General features: G+C 47.3%; 1 protein-coding gene across 12 annotated transcripts in view; it reads right to left on the bottom strand.

The window, feature by feature from the left end:
- Positions 1-27,742, bottom strand: part of DLG2 (discs large MAGUK scaffold protein 2) — a 1,647,444-nt gene that overhangs the window by 192,649 nt on the left and 1,427,053 nt on the right. The window lies entirely within an intron of this gene.

Genomic DNA, 27,742 nt, shown 5'->3' with positions numbered 1-27,742 from the left:
TGTGAACTGAATTCTGGCTTTATGAGAACCTCTGAAAGCCCACCTGAAATGTTAAGCAACATATCTGAAAGGCTGTCATCTAGAGGATGCTGCAGAATTGTTTTCTGTTGCCCTAGAAGGTAGGACCAGAACCAACGGGTTGAAATTAAATCAGAAGAGTTTCATATGAAGATATGAAGTTGCCTCCTACTGAATCAGATCCTCGGGTCCATCAAAGTCAGTGTTGTCTGCTCAGACTGGCAGTGGCTCTCCAGGGTCTCAAGCTGAGGTTTTCCATGCCTACATGCCTAGACGTTGGAGATGCCAGGGATTTTCGTTGGAGATGCCAGGGATTGAACCTGAGACCTCCTGCTTACCAAGCAGATGCTCCACCACTGAGCCACCATCCCTCCCACGACATTAGGAAGAACTTTCTGACAGAGCAGTTCCGCTTCAACATTAGGAAAAGCTTCCTGACAGTTAGAGCAGTTCCTCAGTGGAACAGGCTTCCTCGGGAGGTGGTGGGCTCTCCTTCCTTGGGGGTTTTAAATACAGGCTAGATGGCCACCTGAAAGCAATGCTAATCCTATGAATTTAGGGAAGTTCCTGTATTGTGCAGGGGACTGGACTAGACCATGCCAGATTAAACCTTGTGGAGGCCCCTAAGCAGTCAAAATCTTGGGGGCTCCCTTGCAAATTATCTCAGAGTTGGAGCACCAGCCCCTCTCCTTGTGGCCCCCGCTGCAGCCTGCAGGTACCTTCTCAAAAGCCCCTTTGACAAAACTGTGGAGGAGAGGCAAAGAGAGGCAAACTCGGTGACAATGACAGCAGCAACCACACCAGGCAAGTTGGACAAAGAGTGGCTTAGTTGCTGGCTGCGTGTGCAGGCTTGGAGGGGTGCAAGCAGAGGGAAAACTGGGGTGGGGGGGAGCCAGCCCCGGGCCCCTAAAGGCATGGGGGCCAATGGGCCAGTGCCTACTTGGCTTAATTGTTAATCCAGACTAGATGACGCTGAAGTCCCTTCCAATTCTATGGTTCTATGATCCCTGGATCACAAACAGAGCAGGTATGGAGCTGCAGTCTCATTAAAATGCCTGTTCCATGAAAGAGGAGAGAGGAACAAAATATAGTCTGTTTGGCTGGCCATCTTTGGTTTCCCTGATTTCCGCTGCTCATGTTTTTGCTGAACCATCTTAAAAGTGATATGTTGACTTCCGGGTTCTGTTGCCTTGAGCTCTGCAGGGGTCTGCGGAGCTTGTCTCTTGCGGCCCCCCTGAATTGAGCTGTTGGAGACCCTGGAGGGGTTTTCTTTCGGCATGGAGCTTTTACAGCAGCAGTTGTTCCTGTCCTTCTTGTGTGCTCCAGTGCACCTCGGCCATGATCGCCATTACGGCAGAAAGAGATGAACACCCGACCGCTTCCTTTATTTTCTTCTAACAAGCCTTTGATGCATTGCTTTCCTACCTCAAACACGGCAATTCTACTCTGCAAGTAAGTTTGCTTTTCATACCATTGGCTAATGGGTCGTTTTACATAACAACAAACGGGTCAGTTCCAAGGAAGGAGAGAGGTGAATTCCCCCCCCCCCCACTTTCCCGTGAATCCGGCTTCCAAAAGATAAAAAGAACAACTTTAAATGCCAGCAACAATCTGAATTTGACTGAATATAGATACTTAAATCGACCCGGATTATGATTGAATAAGTGATAAAGAGACTATTATTTGGTTATAATTTGGTTTGAACAAATGAAATATATTTCAAAGAGACTGGTATTTGTCATCTGAGTGCAACTGAAATGGCAACTATCAAGATATACAGCTGGTGGAGATTTGGAAGGATAAACTATGGATCTCTGAGTTACTTTTCAACTTTGATTATTAGACTGAGTTATTCTGTGGAGTAAAATGGCATCACAAAGTGAAATGTTTCATTAAAAAGATACAATGGATATCATATTTTCTCTAAAGCAAGACCTTTGTTTATTAACAAAATTGATAAAAAAGCAAATGGGAGCTTCCACAAGGTGCCTGCAACCTCTAAAAAGCTGATGGCCCCTCCTCAAAATGATATACTACAGCAACTCTTGGTCTGGCTCTTATCTCCATTTATAATATTTGATTAAACTTGAGCTGATAGTCCGCACCAATGGAAAACCATTTAATTGGAATGAGAGTAGCCAATAGCAGTAACATTAGCAAGCCCTGCCCACCACAGGTGCCATGTTGGGGAACTACAGGTTGGAGGGTCATATTAGGTGCAAGGAAATTGGGGTTCAAATCCCTTCACTGTCATACAACTTGCAGTGGAGTCTTGGCCCAGTCACATTCACTCAGTCTAATTTTCCTTGCAAGCCTATAGTAAAGAGGAAAGGGGGAAGGGGGAAGGGAGACCCGAGCATGTTGCCTGGGCTCCTTGGAGGCAGAACAAGATGAAAATGTGCTGGAGAGAGGCCGCTGGAGTAGGATTTCGATGCTCGTCTCCTCTTGTGAACACAAAACCAATCGCGGCATGATCCAGGAGAACCATTCTGGTTCTCATTATGACAAAAAATAATTTAGAGTGTTGGTCTCGCCACTGAGAGAAAGCTGCAGTACTGCAGTCCTAAACTCTGCTCATGACCTGAGTTCGATCCCCGGTGGAAGCTGGGATGGGAGTTGTTGGCCATGCTGGCTGGGGCTGATGGGAGTTGTAGGCAAAAAAAACATCTGGAGAGCTACTGTTGGCCACCCCTGACTTAGAGAGTACCACGGCTTGGCAGCAAAGCCCCCGGGACTAGCAGGGAGACACACTTGCTGGCCCCTTCTAGACAATTCATGCAAAATGCAGAGATACCAAAGTGTTGGGTGCTCCCTCCCTTCTTTAATTTCTAATTTCTAATAGGTTTCTAATTGGGTTTAAGACGAACACCTTTGAGGATTGCTTCATTTAGTCTTAAATCGCGGCACCACCGAACGTGGCAATATGGCATGTGGTGTGTCTAATTATGCTGTTGCTAAGGGATGACTTTTGGAATGCTTTTAGACTCCCGGCTGCCGCTGTACATCTAGCAGTCCTTGTTTCTGAAACGCACCAGAGTGATCTTATTTCTCAGCAATAAAATTGCATTAATCCATTGGAGAAAGGCAGGACTTTTTTTTTAGCAGGAACCCACAGGAATGCAGTTCCAGCTGGCTTGGTGCCAGGGGGTGTGGCCTAATATGCAACTGAGTTCCTGCTGGACTTTTTCTACAAAAAAGCCCTGTGCGGAACAATGGTGACATCAGACGGCGCGGCCTAATATGCAAATGAGTTCCTGCTGGGCTTTTTCTATTAAAAAAGCCTTGGAAAAATGCATCCGTTCTGATGGGTGAAGGAGCATCAGGGATAGGAAATAGCCTGACCTAACCCCATTCTCCCCTTGTTATTTCTTGTTTAATGTCTGGGTAAAAAGAACTCCTCTCTATGAATAACTCTGCATATTCTGGCAAGGGGGTCTAGTCTAGAAAACTGAACCTTAGCATCTCTCCACACCCTGTGAGTGTTAAACTCATAGTCTGAGCGATCAGACACCAAGGTGGTCAAGTATCCTGAGCAGACAGGCCAAAGTAGCTTAGATTTCAGTATAACACACAGTCCTTGGAACTAGATTGGCTCTCAGATGTCACATGGGTCAAAAGAATGCTAGGTGCTTTCATGCAAATAGCCAGGTTTGGCTCACTTGCCATCCCCTTCTTTAAAGAATGCCCCAGGGCAACCCAAATTCACTTCCTTCATTTACACCCCACCTTTCTCTCTAGAAAGGATCCAAGGTGGCTTACGTTACAACACTCTTCCCACCTGCATTTTGTACTCACAACGACGCTGTAAGGTAGATTTGGCTGAGAGTCTGTGAGTGGCCCTAGGTCACCCAGCAGGTTTCCATGGCAGAGTGGGGATTCATACCTTGGTCCCCCAGATCCTGGCCAGACACTGTAACCGCTGCAACACACTGCCAAGAGGCGGGGCCTCATATACAAAACCTAGCGCTCAACACCACTTATTAATGTGCAGATCTCCCGTCAGATATGTGCACCGGTAGGGCTCAAGAAATTGCTGCTTACAAGTGACTCCTGATACAAACAAGAGACAAACCAGTGACGATTGCAGGAAACAAGGTGAAAATTTTGAGAGAGGTACCATGGCCAATTAGACAAAAGAGGAGAGAATATCAAGACTTGACAAACTTTTTGAGGGGAAGAGAGATACCATATATGTGGCTAATGCCAAAGGTCTTCTTTTTTACTTATGAAGAAAATAGGTACAGGATTAACTCTACCTTTAAAGCCAAGGATTTCTTAGAGAAAATTGAGAAGAAAGAAGGGAAGAAAAAGAAGATGAAGAGGAGGAAGAGGAAGAGGAAATCCCAGATGAAGAGGACACAAGTGGAGCAAGGAAATACCCAACAAGACTTCAGACTAAAGAAGATAAAAAAGATAGTGATAAGAAAAATTCATAATGGCTTCAATTGTTTCTATTAATGTAAATGATTTAACGCTCCTATAAAAAGGAAGGAGACCTTTAAATATTTGGCAAAATTGGGAATGGACATAATTTTCTTACAAGAAACTCATATTTTGACAAAAGATCATCACTTATTGAGAAATAAGAAACGTTGCAATTTATTCATAGCAACAGACTAAAAAAAAAAAAAAAGAGGGTGAGCAATTTATATAAAAGACAAATTTAATCCACAGTTGCAGTATGCTTCAGAAGACGGAAGAATCTTAGTAGAAATCGTCATAGATGGGAAAAATTTTTTACTGGCAAACATTTATGCACTGAATGAACGTCAGGAAAAATTCTTTAAAGATCTATACCTTAAGCTTGCAAACCTGGAATATGCAGAATATTGCCTAGTAGGAGATTTTAATGCAGTTTTTGATAGACAATTGGACAAAACCCCCACATATACCTAGTAAAACTAAAGGATTTCAATTACCATCAAACTTTTGGAAACTCGCAGAAGAACTGGATTTAGTCGATGCATGAAGAACAAGATACCCAAAATCTAGAGACTTTACATATTACTCTGCTAGCCACCAGTCATGGTCAAGAATTGACATGTGTTGGCTGTCTACTGACCTGGTTAAAGATCTAGTGGAGACTGAAATTCAACGAAGAGTTATAGACCACAATCCTGTAATGATAAAACTCAGGGGAGCCCACCTGAAAAGATCTTGGAGGCTAAATACCTCAATTCTGAAAGATAAAGATTTTCTTCAAGAAACCAAGACAGAAATGGAATCTTTTTTCAAACAGAATACAACTCAAGATGTCAAGATGCAAGTGGATTGGGATACAGCTAAAGCATATTTTAGGAGGCTAGCAATCAGATTTAGTGCCAAGAAAAAGAAGGAAAGAACCGAAAACTTTCAAAATTTAAAAGTACAACCTACAAAACAGGAGCTTCAAAATAAGATTAAAGAAGTACAGCACCAACTTAACCTACTACTTGTAGAGGAGGTGGAGAGAAAATTAAGATTTGCTAGACAGAATTATTTTGAGCATGCCAACAAGTCAGGAAGATGGTTAGCCTACAAACTGAGAAAAGAGAGTGCAAAAAGAATAATTCTGGTATTGAAAGATGAAAATAATAAAGAGAAATTCCAAAGACAGGAGAAATGCCAAATTGCGGAGCGATTCTACAAAAGATTATATGAAGCCAAACGAGTCCAAAAAGGAAGATCTGGTAGAATATTATAAAAACAGAACAATCGTAATAAATTGACAGAGGAGCAACGGAAAACTCTAAATGAGCCAATAACAATAAGGGAAATTGGAGAGGCAATTTCATCTCAAAAGAATGGTAAGTCCTCAGGACCAGATGGTTTGCCTGCAGAGTTCTATAAAGCTTTCGAAGATTGTCTCTTGTCACCATTTAAATCTCTTATTGATAAGATCCAAATTGAAGCCCAAATCCCAGCTTCATGGCAAGAAGCCACAATATCTTTAATTCCTAAAGAGGGTACAGACTTGAAAGATATGAAGAATTTCCAGCCAATCTCTCTCTTAAATGTGGATTACAAAATTTTTGCCTCAATACTGGCACAACATCTAAATAAAGTATTATTGAGCACGATTCATCAAGATCAGGCAGAATTTCTTCCCAAAAGATATCTGAAAGATAATGTCAGAACAATATGGAATATAATGGAATATTATGAGAACCATCCAGAGAAGCAATTAGCATTAATTTGTTTGGGTGCAGAGAAGGCCTTTGACAACGTTCAATGGCAATTTATGTTACAACACTTGAAGGATATGGAGTGCAGTGAGAACTTCTTGAGATCAAGTAGAGTCCAGGTATGCTAAAGATAAGACAGTAGATTTTAATAGGGAGCAATATCCATTTGATAAAATTTTCCCGGGGCCTCAAGAAAAGCTAATTTCCAAGTGATATTCATATTTATTACAGATGAAGATGAAGATGCAAAACGAGACTGTAAAAGAATGCACGGTTCAATGGGCCAAGAAAGTGGGTCACAATGTCATATTAGAGGAAGAAGATGAAGATATTGGATTTATATCCCGCCCTCCACTCCGAAGAGTCTCAGAGCGGCTCACAATCTCCTTTACCTTCCTCCCCCACAACAGACACCCTGTGAGGTAGATGACGATATTGGATTTATATCCCACCCTCCACTCCGAAGAGTCTCAGAGTGGCTCACAATCTCCTTTACCTTCCTCCCCCACAACAGACACCCAGTGAGGTAGATGACGATATTGGATTTATATCCCACCCTCCACTCCAAAGAGTCTCAGAGCGGCTCACAATCTCCTTTACCTTCCTCCCCCACAACAGTCACCCTGTGAGGTAGCTGAAGATATTGGATTTATATCCCGCCCTCCACTCCGAAGAGTCTCAGAGCGGCTCACAATCTCCTTTATCTTCCTCCCCCACAACAGTCACCCTGTGAGGTGGGTGGGGCTGGAGAGGGCTCTCACAGCAGCTGCCCTTTCAAGGACATCCTCTGCCAGAGCTATGGCTAACCCAAGGCCATGCTAGCAGGTGCAAGTGGAGGAGTGGGGAATCAAACCCGGTTCTCCCAGATAAGAGTCCGCACACTTAACCACTACACCAAACCGGAATGGGAGAAGTTATGGAAACGTAATATCAAATTAACTAACTCAGTAGCTTTTAAAGAAAATTTGTAAAAGATGTTTTATAGATGGTATGTAACCCCGCAAAAACTCTCTAAAATGTATTCTAATATGTCAAACAAGTGCTGGAAATGTACTAAGCATGTTGGGTCCTTTTATCATATGTGGTGGTCTTGTGGGGTGGTGAAAGACTATTGGAAGATGGAACATGAGTTATTGCAGAAAATCCTGAAAACTCTGATTCGATTTAAACCAGAATTATTTTTAGTGAACATATATTCTGATGACTATACGAAAGAGATGAGACGTTTATTGGCGCATATTAATACAGCAGTTAGAATTCTTTTGGCACAGAAATGGAAACTCCAAGAAATTTCCACGAGATCGGACTTAACGGAGAAAATACTGGAAACGGCTGAGATGGACTATTTATCCCAGTTACTTGCCGGGAAATCTAAGGAAGAAGCAAGAAAACTTTGGGTGAAACTATGTGTGGTTAGATACTTAAGATTCTCTGGTGTGAACTTTTGCCCCCTTCTCCTGTCATCTCAATGGCATATATATTCAAAATCTAAAGCTAAGTGGATAACTTAGCCATAGGCTTACAATCGTCAAAATATTTTACTAAGAGTATGTTGATATAGTGTAAAGTGATAACAATACTTGATAAGGTGTGAATTGAAGGAAGTATTTCTATAAAGGCTAAACTATATTATTATAGATGATTATATCTATTTTTTCTATTTCTCCTTTCTCTTGTTCCCTTTACTCTTTGGAAAACTAATAAAAAAATTAAACTCAAGAAATTGCTGCTTTCCCAATCAAAATACACACAAAGCCTCCCCCGCCACACAACAGCCCTTCTGCAGTGAAATTTCATGAATGTGGCGGAGGCCCAAGAGTGAGTGTAGGATGCAAACGCTTGCTGTATTACACACGCGAACGGCAGGAAACTTCAAAACCCTTTCTTCCCATGTCAATTTGCTACTCAAGAATCACTTCACTTTCCCCATAAATTGAAACTGTAGTACACAAAAAACATGGTTGGCTTCCAGGTGGAGCCTGGAGATCTCCCAGAATGACAACCGCTCTCCAGATGACAGAGATCTGTCCCCTTGGAGGAAATGGCTGCTTTGGAGAGTGGACTCTATGGCAGGGGTGTCATAGACTCTGTTTATAAACCTCCAAGGAAGGAGAGCCTGTCACCTCTTGAGGAAGCCTGTTCCACTGAGGAACTGCTCTAACAGCCAGGAAGTTCTTTCTCATGTTAAGCCGGAAACTCTTTTAATTTCAACCCATTGGTTCTGGCCCTGCCTTCTGGGGCCACAGAAAACAATTCCACCCCATCCTCTATAGGACAGCCCTTCAAGTACTTGAAGATGGTGATCCTATCACTTCTCAGCCTCCTCCTCTCCAGGCTAAACATCCCCAGCTCCTTCAACCTTTCCTCATAGGACTTGGTCTCCAGACCTCTCACCATCTTTGTCGCCCTCCTCTGGACCCCTTCCAGCTTGTCTAGATCCTTCTTAAAATGTGGTGCCCAAAACTGAACACAATACTCCAGGTGAGGTCTTACCACAGCAGAGTAAAGCAATACCATCACATCACGTGATCTGGACACTAGACTTTTGTTGATACAGCCCAAAATTGCATTTGCCTTTTTAGCCACCGCATCACACTGTTGACTCATGTGCAGCATATGATCCACTAAAACCCCTAGATCCTTTTCACACATACTACTGCTAAGACAAGTTTCCCCCATCTTATAACCATGCATTGGATTTTTCCCCAGCTCCTTCAACCTTTCCTCATAGGACTTGGTCTCCAGACCCCTCACCATCTTCGTCACCTCCTCTGGACCTGTTCCAGCTTGTCTAGATCCTTCTTAAAATGTGGTGCCCAAAACTGAACACAAGACTCCTGGTGAGGTCTTTCCAGAGCAGAGTAAAGCGATACCATCATTTCACATGATCGGGACACTTCTTGAATACATTCCAGCCCCTAGTTACCAGAGGTCACCATGACTTCCAGGAGCACAACAAAAAAAGAGCTGGAGGACTTCTATATTTAGACAAAAACAGAGAGTGTGGGTGGGAAAAGGTAAACCCTTCCCACTCCTTCAAGATTACTCAGGTGGTCTAAAGCATTTCTCTTCCAGCCTGGCCAATTTCCGATGTCAAAACCTTACACACACGGAGAGGGGAAAAAAATGTTTCATGCATCACTTCAGAGCTGGGAGGAGGCGAGGTTTAGCTCCCCATGCCTTACCCTCATTTAAAAATAGATCCCCACGCCTGAAAATCTCAAGAAAGGAGGCATAATTCACTTCTAATTCATGCCTTCCTCAGCCCAATGCGCTAACGAGAATTTTAATTGCCTACAGAATGAGAACACTCTCTCCCGTATCTCTGACACTTGGGATGTGGGATCTCTTGCCGAAGAGATATAGTCCCACTCAGGTTGCCAACCTCCAGTTGGGGCCTGGAGTTCTCCAAGAACTGCAACCGATCTCCAGACAACAGAGATACATTCCATTGGAGCCAACTGCAGCTTCAGAAGGCAGATTTTATGGTACGCAACAGATTCTAAGCGAAATACCTCCCCAAGTTCCCTTCTCTGCAAGTACCATCCCTAAATCTCCAGAAATTTCCCAGGCTGGAGTTGGCAACCCAAGGTCCTTCAGAATTTTCTTCCAACTGGGTAGCAGATGCAAAAAGAAAACTTACCACAGCAAAAAATAAGTAAATAAAAATAAAATAAAGAACAGATGAAAGTATCTGAATAGCTTTGCTAACTGCAGATTTAAAAAATGAACCAAAACAACCTCAATAAAAGCTCTGTGCATAGAATGGTAGAGTTGGAAGGGACCCCCAGGGTCATCTGGTCCAACCCCCTGCACAATGCAGGAAACTCACAAATACCTCCCCCTAAATTCACAGGATCCTCATTGCTGTCAGATGGCCATCTAGCCTCTGTTTAAAAACCTCCAAGGGAGGAGAGCCCACCACCTCCCGAGGAAGCCTGTTCCACTGAGGAACCGCTCTAACGGTCAGGAAGTTCTTCATTATGTTGAGATGGAAATTCTTCTGATTTAATTTCAACCCGTTGGTTCTGGTCCTTCCTTCTGGGACCGCAGAAAGCAATGTTCCAGTTCTTCTCATTTGATGTTTACAGCTATACCAAAAATAGGTAAATGAGAAAAACTGTCTGAAGTCCATGCAGCCATGTTAGATACACTCCTGATTTACAGTCTGTTCCCAAACGGATGAGGGGTCATTTTGTAGGAAAAGAGGTGCTGGAGCTTATTAGCATGACTCATTTGCATATGTCACATACCCCTGATATTACCAGAAGGTGTACTACATTATACCAGCTCAGCATCTACCTTCAAATGCTTCTTAGGGTGGCCATAATATCTGCAGGCCAGCCAGGGACACCTTGAGGGGGGAATGAATGTGTGTGTGTGTGCGCGAAGCGCGCACGCGCACCGCCGCAAAAAGGAAGTGACGTCACTTCCGGTGACGTCATGCCACCGCCGGAAACAGGAAGTGACCTGAGACATAGGCCTTGGTTCATGCTGATCCACCAAAGCACAAGCACATTTTGGCTTGTTTTAAAAACTATTGTTCCTGTATAGGAAATAAAAATTTGGTGGCACAGAAGGGGAGGTGGTCCTCCCTGCACAAATAAAAAAATCAATCAAGCACTGCATGGCAGATTTAGCGTAACAAAGACCCTCATTCTGCTGCTATGCACCTTTTATTTGCTCTGAGGTTAATACACACAGGCAAAGCATCAGGCAATATTTTTTGATCTGCAGTCATTTCTTCAGTAGTGGTGGCCAAAACTAACAGGAGTACCTGCAAGCAATGCACAGAAGAATCGAAGCTATTTTTACATATACTGGGTGGGCACTTTTCTCCCCAGTGGAAAACCCAATCCCCAGCCGGCGGGCCCCTTCTTACCCCTGGCACCTATTATCTGCACCAGCCGGTGCCACCTCCGGCCACGTGCAGAACGCCCTCCGCCGCCTCACCTGCGCCGCCGAGCCGCGCACAGCCTCCGAGACGCTCTGCTGGAGCTCGGTCGCCGTGCCGGGCTTGCTGAGCCGCTTGGTGAACTTGCAGACTTTGGCCATAGCGGCCGCCTTCGGGGGCTGCTTGCCGGGGCGCCGTTTCGCCTCTCCTGCTGCCTCCTGCGGGTGGGACCCCAGCCAGCCAGCCAGGCGGCGAGGGGAGGAGCGCTGAGAGGGCCGGGCCAAGCGAGGCCGGGCCAAGTGAGGCGGGGCGTGCCAAGGAGGCGCGGGTAGCGGGCCGGCTGACAGGGTGCGGGCACCAGCCACACTCCATGCAGTCCCTCAGCAGCAGCCGCCGCCTGGCCGCGCGAAGCAGGGAGAGGTGCTGGAGCGAAGCGGTACCTGCTGCCGGGACTTTCCGCTTTCCTCTCGTCCTTCTGGATGCCCAAGCCTTCCAGAAGCACCGGGCGCCCCTCCAGCCGGCTGCCCCGAAGCTCTTGGCAACCCACCCCAACCCTGAACAAAACAAACCACGGGAAGGTCCCCGCCTGCTCTTGAATGCCCTTGTGAAGAGAGGCTGGACAGAGCCCGGAGAATTGTAGGCTTTTTGCGATACTTTGAGAGCACTTTTCTCCCCCAAAAAGCGGGATTTTGGCGAACCTGGGATTTGATTGGTCCCTGGTTAGCCAACCCGTGAGGCAGGAATTTGGGGGCAGGGGCGGGACTTTCCCGGGTGGTTGGGATGATCTGGCCACCCTAGTTTATAACTGGGATAATAAAACCTTACTCCCATCATACTTTTTAAATTCCTTTTCCCTATGTGGCCACAGTGGCATGAGGAAGATTTCCATCTGTGTGCTTTATATATTTTGCTATTTCCCCATTTTTTGTGGGGAAAAATATTCAAAAGTTGTCAAATCTTAGCGTTGAGCAAAATTCTCTCAAGGGGTTTAAACAATGGAGTCCAGAAGCAAGTATTTTTTCTTGGGGGGGGTTTAAGAGAGAACACAATAAAATTTAGAGGTTCCAGAGCTCCTGCTCAAAATGAAGTCTAACACCTTTGACGCTGATGGTGCAGTCCAAAAAAAGACAAATAAGTGAGGTTCTAGATAAAACCAAGCTTGAACTCTCCCTAGAAGCTGTGACTAAACTGAGGCTTTGGTCATGTTAGAAGAAGAAGAAGACTGCAGATTTATACCTCGCCCTTCTCTCTGAATCAGAGACTCAGAGTGGCTTACAATCTCCTATATCCTTTCCCCTGACAATAGACACCCTGTGAGGTGGATGGGGCTGAGAGAGCTCTCCCAGAAGCTGCCCTTTGAAGGACAACCTCTGCCAGAGCTATGGCTGACCCAAGGCCATTCCCGCAGCTGCAAGTGGAGGAGTGGGGAATCAAACCCGGTTCTCCAAGATGAGAATCCGCACACTTAACCACTACACCAAACTGTAAAAGTGACTGGAAAAGACCATAATGCTAGACAAAAGTTGAAAGCAGCAGGGAAAAAGGAAGACCCGACATGAGATGGACGGACACCATCAAGGAAGCCTTGGCCCTCAGTCAGCAACGCCTGAGCAAGTTTGTTAAGGACAGGATATTTGGGAAGTTTGGTGTAGTGGTTAAGTGTGCGACTCTCACCTGGGAGAATTGGGTTTGATTCCCCACTCCTCCACTTGCACCTACTAGCATGGCCTTGGGTCAGCCATAGCTCTGGCAGAGGTTGTCCTTGAAAGGGCAGCTGCTGTGTGAGCCCTGTCAGTCCCACCCACCTCACAGGGTGTCTTGTTGCGGGGAGGAAAGTAAAGGAGATTGTGACCGCTCTGAGAATCAGAGTATAGGGTGGGATATAAATCCAAAGTTGTTAATTCACAGGGTAACCAGAAGTTGGAAACAACTTGACAGCACTTTTCACACACACACACACACAGAGTGCAGTTCTAGGTAGAGTTATACTTTTCTAATTGAAGTCAGGATTGAACTGTGAGTCCGTTACGCTGATGTGACACTACGAAATGCTCACGAACAGTCCAAGGGAATGAGCCAAAGAGTGATAACAACAAAGAAGTTCTAAGTCGCGCTTTTGTGAGAAGAAACAAAAGCTGCCTTGGCTGGGGTGCACATGCAGGAGGATCGCTTGTGTGGGATAGAGAGTAGTCAGAGAGACTGGTAGATGGAAAAGACACGGACCTGGGCAAATGGATCAGGGAACAGTGAACCAGGAGTCAAAGGAACATGTTCTAGCTGGCATGTCTCCATGAATTCTGCCGTCACTGACCATCCTTAGAGGGACAGTGAGAGCCAAGAGGCACTGAGATGGGGCAACGCAAGATACTAAATTTCACATATTGATTTCTACTACTCAGCCTATAGAGGGCTTCCCCCCGGGTAATACTGTAATTCAGGGGTCCCCGACACATGGGCCGTGGACCGGTACCAGTCCGTGGCCTGTTAGCAACCGGGCCGTAAGTTGTATAATTATTTCATTATATATTACAATGTAGTAATAATAATAATAATAATAATAATAAGACAACATTGGATTTATAGCCTTCCCTCCACTCTGAATTTCAGAGTCTCAGAGCAGCTCACAATCTCCTTTACCTTCCTCTCCCACAACTGTAACTGTTGTAACTGTTTTTTACTGCTTTATGGTTTTACTGTTTAATACATTCAGTGTTGTTAGCCGCCCTGAGCCTGCTTCGGCGGGGAGGGCGGGATACAAATACGAAAAATAAATAACAGACACCCTGTGAGGTGGATGGGGCTGAGAGAGCTCTCCCCAGAAGCTGCCCTTTCAAGGACAACTCTTGCGAGAGCTATGGCTAATCCAAGCTGCAAGAGGAGGAGTGGGAAATCAAACCTGGTTCTCTGAGATAAGAGTCTGCACACTAAACTAATAGGAATAAAGTGCACGATGGTATCATCCCCAAACCATCCCCCCCCCACCCCCGGTCCGTGGAAAGATTGTCTTCCACAAAACCGGTCCCTGGTGCCAAAAAGGTTGGGGACCACTACTGTAATTCACAAAGCCATTTTTCAGTTTGGATCTTGTTTTCTAGATAAAGGACTGAGGTGGAGAGCGACATCTCAGGGACTTATGCACTTGAATCCAGCTCCCCTAGACCAGTGATGGCTAACCTTTTCAGCTTGGTGTGTCGAAAATCGGGAAAAAGTGTAGTCTTCCTCGGGTCGCGTGTCACTTCACCGTGTCACTTCAAGAAATATCAATAATTTGATGATATTTGCAGCCCCAATAAAGAAAGAGGGTTGCCAAGTCCAATTCAAGAAATATCTGGGGGCTTTGGGGGCGGAGCCAGGAGACTTTGGGGGTGGAGCCAGGAGACATGGGGTGGAGCCAGGAACAAGGGTGTGACAAGCATAATTGAACTCCAAGGGAGTTCTGGCCATCACATTTAAAGGGACAGCACACCTTTTAAAATGCCTTTCTTCCATAGGAAATAATGAAGGATAGGGGCACCATCTTTTGGGGCTCATAGAATTGGGCCCCCTGGTCCAATCGTTTTGAAACTTGGGGGGGTATTTTGGGGAGAGGGGGATCCCCTGCCTCCACCTGGGGATTGGTAACCCTGCGGGAAAGGGTGTATCTTTTTTTCTTCCCGCCTTTTCTCCTCCAGTGCTTGCCAAGGGAAGCCAAGGGGGGCGACCCAATGCTCCCCTCCCCTTGCTCTTTTGCAACCCACACACAGCCCCCATCGCTGACCCCCTTCCTCCTCTTCCAAGCTGAAAAGGGCAGCTTGTCCTTTAAATCTGAAACCCCGCCTCCGGCAGACGGCCATGAGAAAGAGTGAGAGAGCAGTGAGAAAGTTCATGTTGGTTGCAAAAAAAACAAACAGGACTGGGTGGAGGAGGAGGGGGGGGCAGCCCCACAACAGGCCCAAGAGCGACACCCCCTCGGGCATTGCACCCCACACACACTGCTGCAATGCCATCTCTGCCTCCCCCTCCCCCAGCCGCTCCGTGCAAACAAACGGAAAAAAACACGCCTGCCTTGCTCCTGCATTTGCAAAGCCCCGGCATTGCAAAGGCACGACCCGCCGAGGAGGACACTTCTTCCCCCCCCGCCTCTTTTTTTGCAATGCTCTTTTTTTCTTTCTTGCTGTACCCACCTATTTCCTCAGGCCCCGGGGAGGGTGGGAAAAGGGGGTTGCAAAGCTCGGCCCTGTTGCGAGGAGGAGGAGGCGCGTTTGGCTGCCTCTGCCTTGGGTGGGGGACGGGTTGCGCCAGGAGGCTGTCTCCTCCCACCCCCAGGTCAAGGCGAGGCACTGGCAGCGTTGGCCAACCTTCCCTCCCACCTCCAACCTTCCCTCCCACCCCCACCCTCGGCCTGGAGCCGGGGAAAGAGGTGGCGGCGGCCCGCTGCGCTGCCGCCGCCTCTTCTCGCCTTCACCTTAGCAGCTGCTGCTCCTCCGAGACGGGCTCAGCAGCCTCCGAAGGACTCGCGGCTCGCCACACTCCTTGGTTTCCAGTATGTCAGCCAAATTGCCTCGCGTGTCACCAGTGACACGCGTGTCATAGGTTCGCCATCATGGCCCTAGACTCTTGGTCATCACTGTCCACTGGGCCCACTACTACACTCCAATTCAATTTAAACCCATCCATTCACTGAATGCTCTCTCTTTCCCCTCTGCCGTCCTCCCTCTCCTGCCTTCGCAGGCTGATCTCCCCCAGTTGTAGCGTGTATATTTTTATGGTTCGTTTCCCCAGCATCACTTTAAAATGGTACCCATGGTGATAAGCACAATGCAAATACTCTGACAGATGGATGCAGTTGCGGATTCTGCAAAAAAAAAAAAAAGGGATGGGGGAGAGGGAAAAGAGGGATGGGGGGGTGCTCATAGAATCTCAAACCAACTATTTTAAGAAGGAGAAGATTAATGAGAAACTCTTTGGAAAATGTGGACATCTTAAGTGATGGAAAGCAATGCTGAACTGGGAGAGGGCTATAGTTTAGTGACAGACAGGGTTCTTTTCGTAGCAGGAGCTCCTTTGTATAGTAGGCCACGCCCCTTGATGTAGCCAATCCTCCTGGAGCTTAGAGAGCTCTTAGTACAGGGCTTACTGTAAGCTCCAGGAGGATTGGCTACATCAGGGGGTGTGGCCTAATATGCAAAGGAGCTCCTGCTACAAAAAAAAAAGCCCTAGTGGCAGAGCACCTCACTTTAGAACAGGGGTGTCAAACATACAGCCTGAGGGCTGGATCAGGTCCCCAGAGGGTTCTTATGAGGCCTACAAGCAACTCGCTGTCATCTGCTTCCTTCTATCTCTCTTGCTTCCTTCTGCATCACAGTTTGCTCTGCCAGGCAAAGCCTCTATTTTCTCCATTGGCTAACCAGCACATAAAGAAACTTATGTACAAAAGCTTTCAATGCCCAGTCATTTCATGTTTTCCCCCTGGGTCTTAGGCTCAAAGCATTGGCCATGAGATTTCTGTAATGAATGTCAATAAATCAAAAGTAAGTTTGCAACTTACAGACACACACCTGAACAGCATACTCAAGATTGCTACAGCACAGACATTGTCTCCAGATTTTGATGCAACAATGCTTAGCAAGAGGCATCAGTTATCAGAAACTTATATAAGCAAAATATTGCAAGAGTGCTAACCTTTTAAGTATATTTTAAATTTTTCAAAAATCTTTAATTGCGTTTGTGTCTTTTACATAGTTTATATCTCCACTACCTGGAATTACATTTTATGACACACATGGCCCAGCCCAACAAGGTCTTATTTATGTCAGAGCCAACCTTCATGACAAATTAGTTCAAGGTGCAACACCTGGCATCTCTAGTTAATAAGAATCTTCGGTAACGAACCTGACAAGCCATTGTCTGAAACCAAGACAGCTGAATTGGGAAAACGAACCAAAGTTCTGACTCAGTAGAAGCCGTAGGTAAGTAAGCTGCAAGGTGATAGGTCCCAGAAAAGTTCATTCCATCGGTACATCATCAACAGCGCAGTCATAGAAATACCAGAATCACACTGGGGTTTCATCTAAACAGCCATATTTTCCAAACAGAAGCAGAGGATGCTGAGCGAGGCATGTAAGGGAGAGGAAGAGAGAAGATAGGGGGTGTAGGGGCTTCCAACTGCTGAAATGGACTGAGAGGATCTAGATAGAGATCCGTGCTCTTTATCCCGTATGTTTTTATGCTGAAGTCCAGGAAACAGAGCAACCTGAATAGCCCAGCTTAGCTTGAGTTTGTGAGACCCTTGAAGCTAAGCAGGGTCATAGAATCATAGTGCTGGAAGGGACCTCTAGGGTCATCTAGTCCAACTCCCTGCACAATGCAGGAAATTTACAAATACCTCCCCCCACACACCCCCCAGAAGATGGCAAAAAGCCTCTAGGATCGCTCGCCAAACTGGCCTGGAGAAAATTGCTTCCAGTTTGGTGCAGTTTAGTGTAGTGGTTAAGTGCGTGGACTCTTATCTGGGAGAACCAGGTTTGATCCCCCACTTCTCCACTTGCAGCTGTTGGAATGGCCTTGGGTCAGCCAGAGCTCTCTTATCTGGGAGAACCGGGTTTGATTCCCCACTCCCCCACTTGCACCTGCTGGAATGGCCTTGGGTCAGCCATAGTTCTCTTCTCTGGGAGAACCGGGTTTGATTCCCCACTCCTCCACTTGCAGCTGCTGGAATGGCCTTGGGTCAGCCATAGTTCTCTTCTCTGGGAGAACTGGGTTTGATTCCCCACTCCTCCACTTGCACCTGCTGGAATGGCCTTGGGTCAGCCATAGCTCTCTTTTCTGGGAGAACCGGGTTTGATTCCCCACTCCTCCACTTGCAGCTGCTGGAATGGCCTTGGGTCAGCCATAGTTCTCTTCTCTGGGAGAACCGGGTTTGATTCCCCACTCCCCCACTTGCACCTGCTGAAATGGCCTTGGGTCAGCCATAGTTCTCTTCTCTGGGAGAACCAGGTTTGATCCCCCACTTCTCCACTTGCAGCTGTTGGAATGGCCTCGGGTCAGCCATAGCTCTCGCAGAGCTGTCCTTGAAAGGGCAGCTTCTGGGAGAGCTCTCTCAGCCCCAGCTACCTCACAGGGTGTCTGCTGTGGGGAAGGAAAGTAAAGGAAATTGTGAGCTGCTCTGAGGCTCTGAGATTCAGAGTGGAGGGTGGGGTATAAATCTAATTGCTTCTTCTTTTGATCTCAAAGTGGTGATCAGCACTTCCCTGGGCAGGTAAGAAAGGGCCACGAGAACCAAGGGGCCACAAATCCTACGCAGACTCAGTTCGTTCTAAGTCCACTGAAATCGATTGCACTGCAAGAACTGGCTTCTTTAGAGTGTTTCCCAGAGTTGCCGATACAAACTTGACTCACATCTGATCTCCTAGGTTTAAGCTATTTCACTTTCGAGCATTCTCTTGTGATTTTGCACAATATCATCTTTTTTCTTATTGTTGTTGATGATGATAACAATAACAATAATAGAAAAAAAGCAGACATTTCTCATAGAGCAGGGGTGGCCAACGGTAGCTCTCCAGAAATTTTTTTGCCTACAACTTCCATCAGCCCCAGCTGTTGGCCATGCTGGCTGGGGCTGATGGGAATTGTAGGCAAAAAACATCTGGAGAGCTACCGTTGGCCACCCCTGTCATAGAGGAGATGCGAGGCAAAGATCTTTCTTTTTTCAAGGCTGGTTAGATGTCAACAGTTTAATGACCGGGTGCTTCATTAGTGAAAATATTCTCCTAGCCACTTCATCTATTTCAAGATCATCCAAAAAGAACTGCCCTTTTTCTTCCCTCGAAACACACATCAAGATTTTGTAATATCGGCAGCTATCCCTAAAACAAATTTAGACATCCTTCTGACTAACAATAATGAGTAGCAATAACAAGAGTGAAATAATATAGGATTTTTGTTGCATCTTATGATATTCACTGTATGATAGAATCATAGAGTTGGATGGGGCCATACAGGCCATCTAGTGCAACCCCTAACTCAATGCAGGATCAGCCTAGAACATTCCCAGCATGTGTTTGTCCAGCTGCTGCTTCAAGACTGCCAGTGAGGGGGAGCTCACCACCAATGCTCCCTCTAAGCTGTGGAGTCCTGTGAGCAAAGATTATTCTTTGTGAGCTACCGGCATTTAAGTTGTGAGCTGCTGCACAAATCAGTTTGCTCGAGGGCCATTTTCCCCCGAGCTGAGACAAAAATGGGTGAGCTGGAGGCTAAAAAACGGTGAGCTGGCTCACACTAACTCAGCTTAGAGGGGACACTGCTCACCATCTCCCTCAGTAGCTGATTCCACTGTTGAACAATTCTGGCGGTAAAAACGGTTTTTCCTTATATCCAGCTGGTACCTTCCTGCCCTTACTTTAAACCCATGATTGCGAGGCCTCTCCTCTGCGGCCAACAGGAACAGCTCCCTGCCCTCCTCTAAGTGACAGCCCTCCGGAAACTTAAAAGAGAGCCATTATGGCCCCCCTCAAAATCAAAACAACAACCTCCCAAGGAACGCTGAGATTGAAGAAGAAGATATTGGATTTATATCCCGTCCTCCACTCCAAATCTCAGAGCGGCTCAAAATCTTTATCTTCCTCCCCCACAACAGACACCCTGTGAGGTGGGTGGGGCTGGAGAGGGCTCTCACAGCAGCTGCCCTTTCAAGGACAACCTCTGCCAGAGCTATGGCTGACCCAAGGCCATTCCAGCAGGTGCAAGTGGCGGAGTGGGGAATCAAACCCGGTTCTCCCAGATAAGAGTCCGCGCACTTCACCACCACACCAAATTGACATCCCAGGATTGCAGGTGGAGGTGGTGGAGTGGAGGGTCCCAGGCAGAGAGACCATGGCTTGTTTAAGAGCTCACGACGGGATCTAAAACAGGGACAGTTCAGTCATTTCATCTTCACAAGATACTTGGCATGTCCTGACGGCATTTGTGAAGACACTCCAAGGAATGCAGCTTGGCTTCACAATGCAAAAACCACACCTTCCAGACAGCTGGCGATCAAAGTATTAGGCGGACAGATGCTGCCAGTCCAAGGTGTTCTTGATACTTTGAAGTTTTTGTATTATCCACGCCCATCCCCTTGGATCATTTCGGAACTCCCCAATGGGAAACAGTAGCCTGATAGCCCAGACTAGCCCAATCTCGTCAGCTTTCAGAAACTCAGCAAGGCTGGCTGCAGTTAGTACTTGGATGGGAGTCTACCGATGTTTCCTCCAAGCTGAGTTCATGTGAGCTAGCTCACAGTTTTTTAACCTCCGTCTCACACATTTTTGTCTTAGCTCAGAAAAGAAATGGCCCCAGAGCAAACTAATGGACGCAGTAGCTCACAACTTTCATGTCACTAGCTCACAAAGCAGCATTTTTGCTCACAAGACTCCACAGCTTAGAGGGAGTATCGGAGACTACCAAGGAAGACTGGGGTTGCTGTGCAGAGGTAGGCTATGGCAAACCGACTCTGGTCCTTTCTTGAGAGCTCCTGGTTTGACGAGCAGGCAGAAACAAACCCCGAACAAAAGCATGTGTTAATTTGTAGACGGAGATGATGTCCACCTGAACAAAGCGGTTTCAATGAAACAAAGACTCGTTTCCTGCCCCCTTCTCTATCTTTTAAGGTTACACCAGGGAGGATCTGAATAAACAGGGAGCAGTTCTGACTCCCCTTCTAAAAGGAAAGGTCAACACAAGGCAGGCAATAATTGCAGCATGGAATAATTGCAGTTTCTTAAAGAAACACTCAGCAGGAGGAAGATCAGAGAGCACGGAAACAACAAAAAAGTCTCCAAGCAGAAGCGTGCTTTTCTTCCAAGGCATGCTTTTGCTTCCGCTATTCAAGATGGGATGGGAAAGAATCTCTGATGTGAAACGCGAGAGTCCTATGAATTTATTCAAGTGCAGGCTTTCTTGGGTCAGAATTCACTTTCCCCAACGCATGTGAAAAAGGGATGGATTTGTACACCTGTGTGCCCACAAGTGGTCACAAACCAGTGAAAGTCAACATTTGCCCATGCTATTTTTCTTAAAAAAAAAAGACTAAAACTAAGAGCATCCAGAAACAAACGCCCATTTCTGCCCATCTCAGCTACACCACGGCAAATGTTGACCACCACATTGAGAAGCTGGAGAATATTCAGCGCCGTCTCTCATAATGTTCAGACAAGGCACAGCATTTGCCTGCGAATAACGAGGTTTCGCTAGAGAATTTTGACATTCGTCAAGTTTTGAAAGCACCACCGTTCACGTCTGCAAATGAGACGAGAGGTGGGTGTGATAAGACTCTGGTTTTTGCTGCCGCAGAGCGAGCCAGCAATACCTTTTGGAATTCGTTTCAAACTGGTTTTCATCATATCACCACACAAGCTCTCCGCTAGGTCTCAGACGGCTTCATTAAACCTCACATGCCAGTCACAGCTCACTGCATCCAGACACCCAGCAGAAAGTCAGAAGTCGCACGTACACCAGAGTTGCGAAAAACACCCAACGCTTCTCCCTGTAGCATCTCCCCTCTGCCGTCTACCCACAGCCAAGCCGCCCGCTCCTCTTTGTCGCAAACGCAAGCCGTGAAAAGGAGCAAGGGCGCTGCATGACAGACGCATTTCCCTGCCAAAGTCCAAGCTGGAAAGGCAAGCCTGAAACTTTCGCTAGCTCCGAAACCCTTGCGAAATTTCGGCGGAACGTCGCAATGTTGCGCCTTGCCCTTCTCCGCCTGATCTCTCACGAGGTGATAAAAAGAGAGGCACGGAAACAATGCGAGTAGCCCCGCCGGCTGATATCTCTGACAGAAGACGCGTTCAAAAGTGACGAAATTTGCCAGCATCTCCTGAAAAGCAAAACACACACTTCACTCACCCCAAAGGCAGAACTGGCGGCACAAAAGAAGAGAGACAGAGAGAAAGAGAGAGAAACAAAGACAGAGCCCGGTCAGCAGTATCAGCAACAGCAGTAGTAGCTTTTCAAGATTCTCTGGCAAGCCTCCGCTTAGTTCACCGGCTCGCCTTTATAATTAAACCGTGCAGCTCTGCTCAGTCACAGGGAGCGGATGAATTATAAAACGGTTAGCTCCCAGACGCTACGATTTTACATCACAGGGGGGCCAGCCATCTACCGACACACAGTCTCTCTCCGCCTGTGTACATCTATGCTGTTATATCTCATCCCGATAAACACATTAGGGCTGGCAGCGGGGACTCTAATTGGTGCTCGGAATGGACCGGCGCAAGCCAATGGAACGCCGCGCCTCCCCCGTGCATCTCTGTGCAGCATCCCTAGCTGTCACTCACAGCACCTTGTTAAGGTGGAATCATCAAGGTGGGCGTGAGGGCCAAACAGGAAGTGAAAGAGATTGGGAGCTGCAGCTAAATAGGAGGGCTGGCGCGGGGGGGGTGCTATTTAAGCATGGGGGGAGGGCTGGGTGTGTGGGAGGATCTCTCTTTGCTGCATACAGTTTGTCTGCTGTCTTCCCCCCCTCCCCCCAGTAATGCTTCACTTTGCTTTGGCTCCTCAAAGATCAGAACATAAGAAGAGCCCTGTGGGATCAGACTAGTGGTTCATCAGGTTCAGCATTCTGTCCCACACAGCGGCCAGCTAGTTCCTCTGGAGAGCCAATAACAGGGCATAGAGGCCAAGGCCTTCCCCTGGTAAGAACATAAGAAGAGCCTTGCTGGATCAGACCAGTGGTCCATCTAGTCCAGCATCCTGTCTCACACAGTGGCCAACTGGTTCCTCTGGCGAGCCAACGACAAGGCAGAGAGGCCGAGGCCTTCCCCTGAGAAAAACATAAGAGCCCTGCTGGATCAAACCAGTGGTCCATCTAGTCCAGTATCCTGTCTCACACAGTGACCAACCAATTCCTCTGGAGGGCCAACAACAGGGCACAGAGGCTGAGGCCTTCATAAGAACATAAAAAGAGCCCTGCTGGATTGGACCAATAGTCCATCTAGTCCAGCATCCTGTCTCACACATTGCCCAATCAGCTCCTCTGGAGGGCCAACCACAGGGCATAAAGGCTGAGGCCTTCATAAGAACTTCAAAAGAGCCCTGGTGGATCAGACCAGTGGTCCATCTAGTCCAGCATCTTGTCTCACATAAAGCCAACTGGATCCTCTGGAGGTCCAACAGCAGGGCATAGAGGCCAAGGCCTTCCTCAATGTTGCCTTCTGGCTCTGGGATTCAAAGGCTCAGTGCCTCTGAATGTGGAGGTTTCCTTCAGACACCAGTAATGAACTCTATCAGAAGGGAACAAGAAATAACTTTAAGGATGGCAAGGGAGACTGAGGATGGGATGGAGGATTCGGCTCCTCTCTTCTGCTCCAACACCACTAGTATGCCTATGGCACAACTCCACTGGCTGAGCCAGGATAATGTCTATTTTCCCCTGGGAGATGGCACAATTTGGAGGGGGAGCACAATCCTGGATGAAATTAAAAGACGTTTGCTCCTTGGGAGGACAGCTGAGGCGAACCTGGGTAGTTTAATAAAAAGTAGAGACATCGCCCTGCCAACAAAAGTCCATATATCAAAGATTTCAGGTTTTCACGGCTGGTAACATCATTAGGGTTTGTAGAATCTTTCGGGATCAAGTGCCGTGTTCTACTGGAGAAAGTTTTCCTTCCAGACGTTTCGTTCTCAGCTGCAGAGAACATCCTCAGTGGAGTTGCAGCCGGAGCAGGCGCTCAGACCTTCTTGGCTGCTGTGCATTGAGTGGGGCCAGGGCTGCTGGAGAGCTGCTATTTGTAGGCTGGAGGGGGTGTGATGAAAGGGCAATTGGTTTGTGGATGTGCCCATTGTTGAATGTAACAGCCAGTTTCCTTATCACTACCCTTCCAGGAAGCCCCACCAAACAATGGGCACATCCACAAACCAATTGCCCTTTCATCACACCCCCTCCAGCCTACAAATAGCAGCTCTCCAGCAGCCCTGGCTCCACTCAATGCACAGCAGCCAAGAAGGTCTGAGCGCCTGCTCCAGCTGCAACGCCACTGAGGATGTTCTCCGCAACTGAGAACGAAACATCTGGAAGGAAAACTTTCTCCAGTAGAACACGGCACTTGATCCCGAAAGATTCTACAAACCCTAAAAAAAGTCCATATAGTCAAAGCGATGGCATTCCCAGTAGTCATGTATGGCTGTCAGAGCTGGAGGAAGGCTGAAGAGATGCTTTTGAGCTGTGGTGCTGGAGAAGAATCTTGAGAGTCCCTCGGACTGCAAGAAGATCCAACCAGTCAGTCCTAAGGGAAATCAACCCTGACTGTTCCCTGGAAGATCAGATGCTGAAGCTGAAGCTCAAATACTTTGGCCACCAAATGAGAAGGGAGCACTCACTGGAGAAGATCCTGATGCTGGGAAAGACAGAAGGCAAAAGAAGGAGGAGACAGGAAAGATGAGATGGCTGGACAACATTACTGATGTAACAAACACAAATTTGAGCAGACAATGGAGGATGGTGGAAGACAGGAGGGCCTGGCGTGACTTGGTCCATGGGGTCGCAAAGAGTCGGACTCGACTGTGCGACTGAACAACAACAATCCTGGATGCTACATTTTTCTTCACCCTGCTTAAAATTTTCTGTGCTGCTGAGGGTTCAAACTGGATTTTGCTGACTATCACCACACAATCACACATGTATTTGCATCCCAGTGGGGACTTAGAGTGTCCTACAAGAAGAAGAAAAGGTAGAGGAGGAGATTGGATTTATACCCTGCGCTTCCCTCGGAGTCTCAGAGCAGCTTATTGTCTCCTTTCTCTTCCTCTCCCCACACACTGGGGAGACACACTGTGAGGTAGGTGGGGCTGAGAGAGCTCTTCAGAGAACTGCTCTTGAGCAGAAGAGGCGGTGGCAGCAGCAGTGGCAGCAACAGGACTTTTTTGTAGCAGGAACTCCTTTGCATATTAGGCCCCTTGATATAGCTAATCCTCCTGGAGCTTACAGTAGCCCCTGTGCTAAGAGCTCTGTAAGCTCTCGGAAGATTGGCTATATCCAGGGGGTGTGGCCTAATACGCAAATAAGTTTTTGCTACAAAAAAAAAGCCCTAAGAAGAAGAGGAGGAGGAAGAGAAGGAGGAGGATTTATACCCTGCCCTTCAAAGGAATCTCCGAGCTGCTTACAACCACCTTCCCCTTCTCTTCCCGCAACAGATACCCTATGGTAGGTGAGGCTGAGAGCTCTTTGAGAACTACTCTGAGAGAACAGCTCTGAGAGAACTTGTGGCTGACCCAAGATCACTCCAGCTGTTGCATGTGAAAGATTGGGGAATCAAACCTGGTTCTAGATTCGAGTCCATGCACTGAACCACTACACTGAGCTGGCTCTTAGAACATTGTTATCCTCTCCTCCAGCGGTGGCCAACGGTAGCTCTCCAGATGTTTTTTGCCTGCAACTTCCATCAGCCCCAGCCATTGACCATGCTGGCTGGGGCTGATGGGAGTTGTAAGAAAAAAAACATCTGGAGAGCTACCGTTGGCCACCCCTGCTCTACTCCAATTTATCCTAACAACAACCCTGTGAGTAGAGCTGGTTCTAGACTATCTGACACCCTAGGCAAGGCTATCTTCTGGTGCCCTTCCCACACTGATAACCACAAGTTGTTGTTGTTCAGTTGCACAGTCGAGTCCAACTCTTTGCGACCCCATGGACAAAGTCACACCAGGCCCTCCTGTCTTCCACCATCCTCCGAAGTCTGCTCAAATTCGTGCTTGTTACATCGGTAACGCTGTCCAGCCATCTCATCTTTTGCCGTCCCCTTCTTCTTTGGCCTTCTGTTTTTCCCAGCATCAGGGTCTTCTCCAGGGAGTGCTCCCTTCTCATTGGGTGGCCAAAGTCTTTGAGCTTCAGCTTCAGCATCTGACCTTCCAGGGAACAGTCTGGGTTGATTTCCCTTAGGACTGACTGATTTGATCTTCTTGCAGTCCAAGGGACTCTCAAGACTCTCAAGATTCTAACCACATGAGGAGCATCCAATTTGACACTCCCAGAAGGCTGGCACCCTAGGCAATCACCTAGTTTGCCTAGTATCAGGGCTTCCCTTGCCTGTGAAGGAGGCCAGGGTGAGTGCCTGTGATAGGCCAAAGATCATTCAGCAAGCTTCAACGGTAGAAGTGGACATTTTTGGTAACTGCAGACAGGACCGGATTAACAATTAGGCCAAGTAGGCACTGGCCTATGGGTCTCCACACCTTTTGGGGCCCTGGACCAGCTCCCTCCCCCCACCCCGGTTTCCCCCCTGCTTGCAGCCCTCAGAGCCTGCTCACTCAACCAGCAACTGAGTTGCTCTTTGCCCAACTTGCCTGGTGTGGCTGCTGCTGCCAAATTTGCTTCTCTCTGTTTCTCCCCCACAGCTTTGACAAAGGGGCTTTTAAGAAGGTGCCTGCAGGCTGCAGAGGGGCACATGGGCAATGGGGTGGGCGCTCTGAGATAATTTGCAAGGGGCCCCCCAAGATTTCGACTGCCTAATTTGACATGATTCCTATCAATGTTCCTCTGCCACAAAGATGCCCAAGCGATTTGCACTAGCAAGGGAAAAATAAGACCCTCTCTCATCAGCATGTATGCCCAGCTCCCTGGGAGCTGCTTCCCATGGTGAACGTCTGTGCAGCTGTGGGATACGATAGAACAGGGGTGTCAAACATGCAGCCTAGGGGCTGAAACAGGCCCCTGGAGGGCTCCTATAAGGCCCTCGAGCAACTGGCTGTCATCTGCTTCTTTCTCCCTCTCTCTTGCTTCTTTCTGCTTCACAGCTTGCTTTGCAAGGCTTGCCCAATCATACAGGAGCTACAGAGCAAAACCTCTATTTCCTCCATTGGCTGAGGCTCCTCCATTGGAAAGGAAGGGAGGAGGGAGAGCTTGCTTAGCCAGGCTCTCTGAATTGCACAGCAGAGGTACTGAGCCAAGCCTCTCTTCCTTCTATTGGCTGAGGCACCTCCCCCCCAGTCCCCTGGGGAAGGAAGGAAAGAGCCACAGCTTCCTTTCCCCAGTTCCCGGGATCCCATGAGAGAGATACAAAGAAAGCACCTTTAAGAGCAATGAGTACTAACGTTTTAAGTATGCTTTAAGGTTTGTTTTTTTTTAAATTAATTGTGTTTGTCTGTGTCCTTTATAAAATTTATATCGCTGCTACCTAATCTTTACATATGAACATATGAAGCTGCCTTATACTGAATCAGACCCTTGGTCCATCAAAGTCAGTATTGTCTTCTCAGACTGGCAGCGGCTCTCCAGGGTCTCAAGCTGAGGTTTTTCACACCTATTTGCCTGGATCCTTTTTTGGAGATGCCAGGGATTGAACCTGGGACCTTCTGCTTCCCAAGCAGATGCTCTACCACTGAGCCACCGTCCCTCCCCTTTAATAGGTATACACATTGCTTAGCCCAACATGGTCCAACCCACCCTGATGTGGCCGGGTCCAACAAGGTCTCATTTATGTCAGATCCATCCCTCATAATAAATGAGTTTGACATCCCTGGCCTAGAGGAAATTACCGCTTTGAAGGGTAGATACTATGGCAGGGGTGTCAAACCCATTTGGTACACGGGCCAGATTTGACATAAATGAGGCCTTGTCAAGCCGGGCCAAGCAAGGCAAGCTGTGATGCAGATGGAAGCAAGAGAGAGGAAGAAAGAAGCAGATGACAGCCAGATGACAGCCAGTGTGTCATAAAAT

The sequence above is a fragment of the Heteronotia binoei genome, chromosome 3 (genome assembly GCF_032191835.1).
Source record: "Heteronotia binoei isolate CCM8104 ecotype False Entrance Well chromosome 3, APGP_CSIRO_Hbin_v1, whole genome shotgun sequence".
Lineage (NCBI taxonomy): Eukaryota > Metazoa > Chordata > Lepidosauria > Squamata > Gekkonidae > Heteronotia > Heteronotia binoei.
Note: the sequence above shows the minus strand (reverse complement) of the source record. Positions and strands in the feature narration are given on the sequence as shown.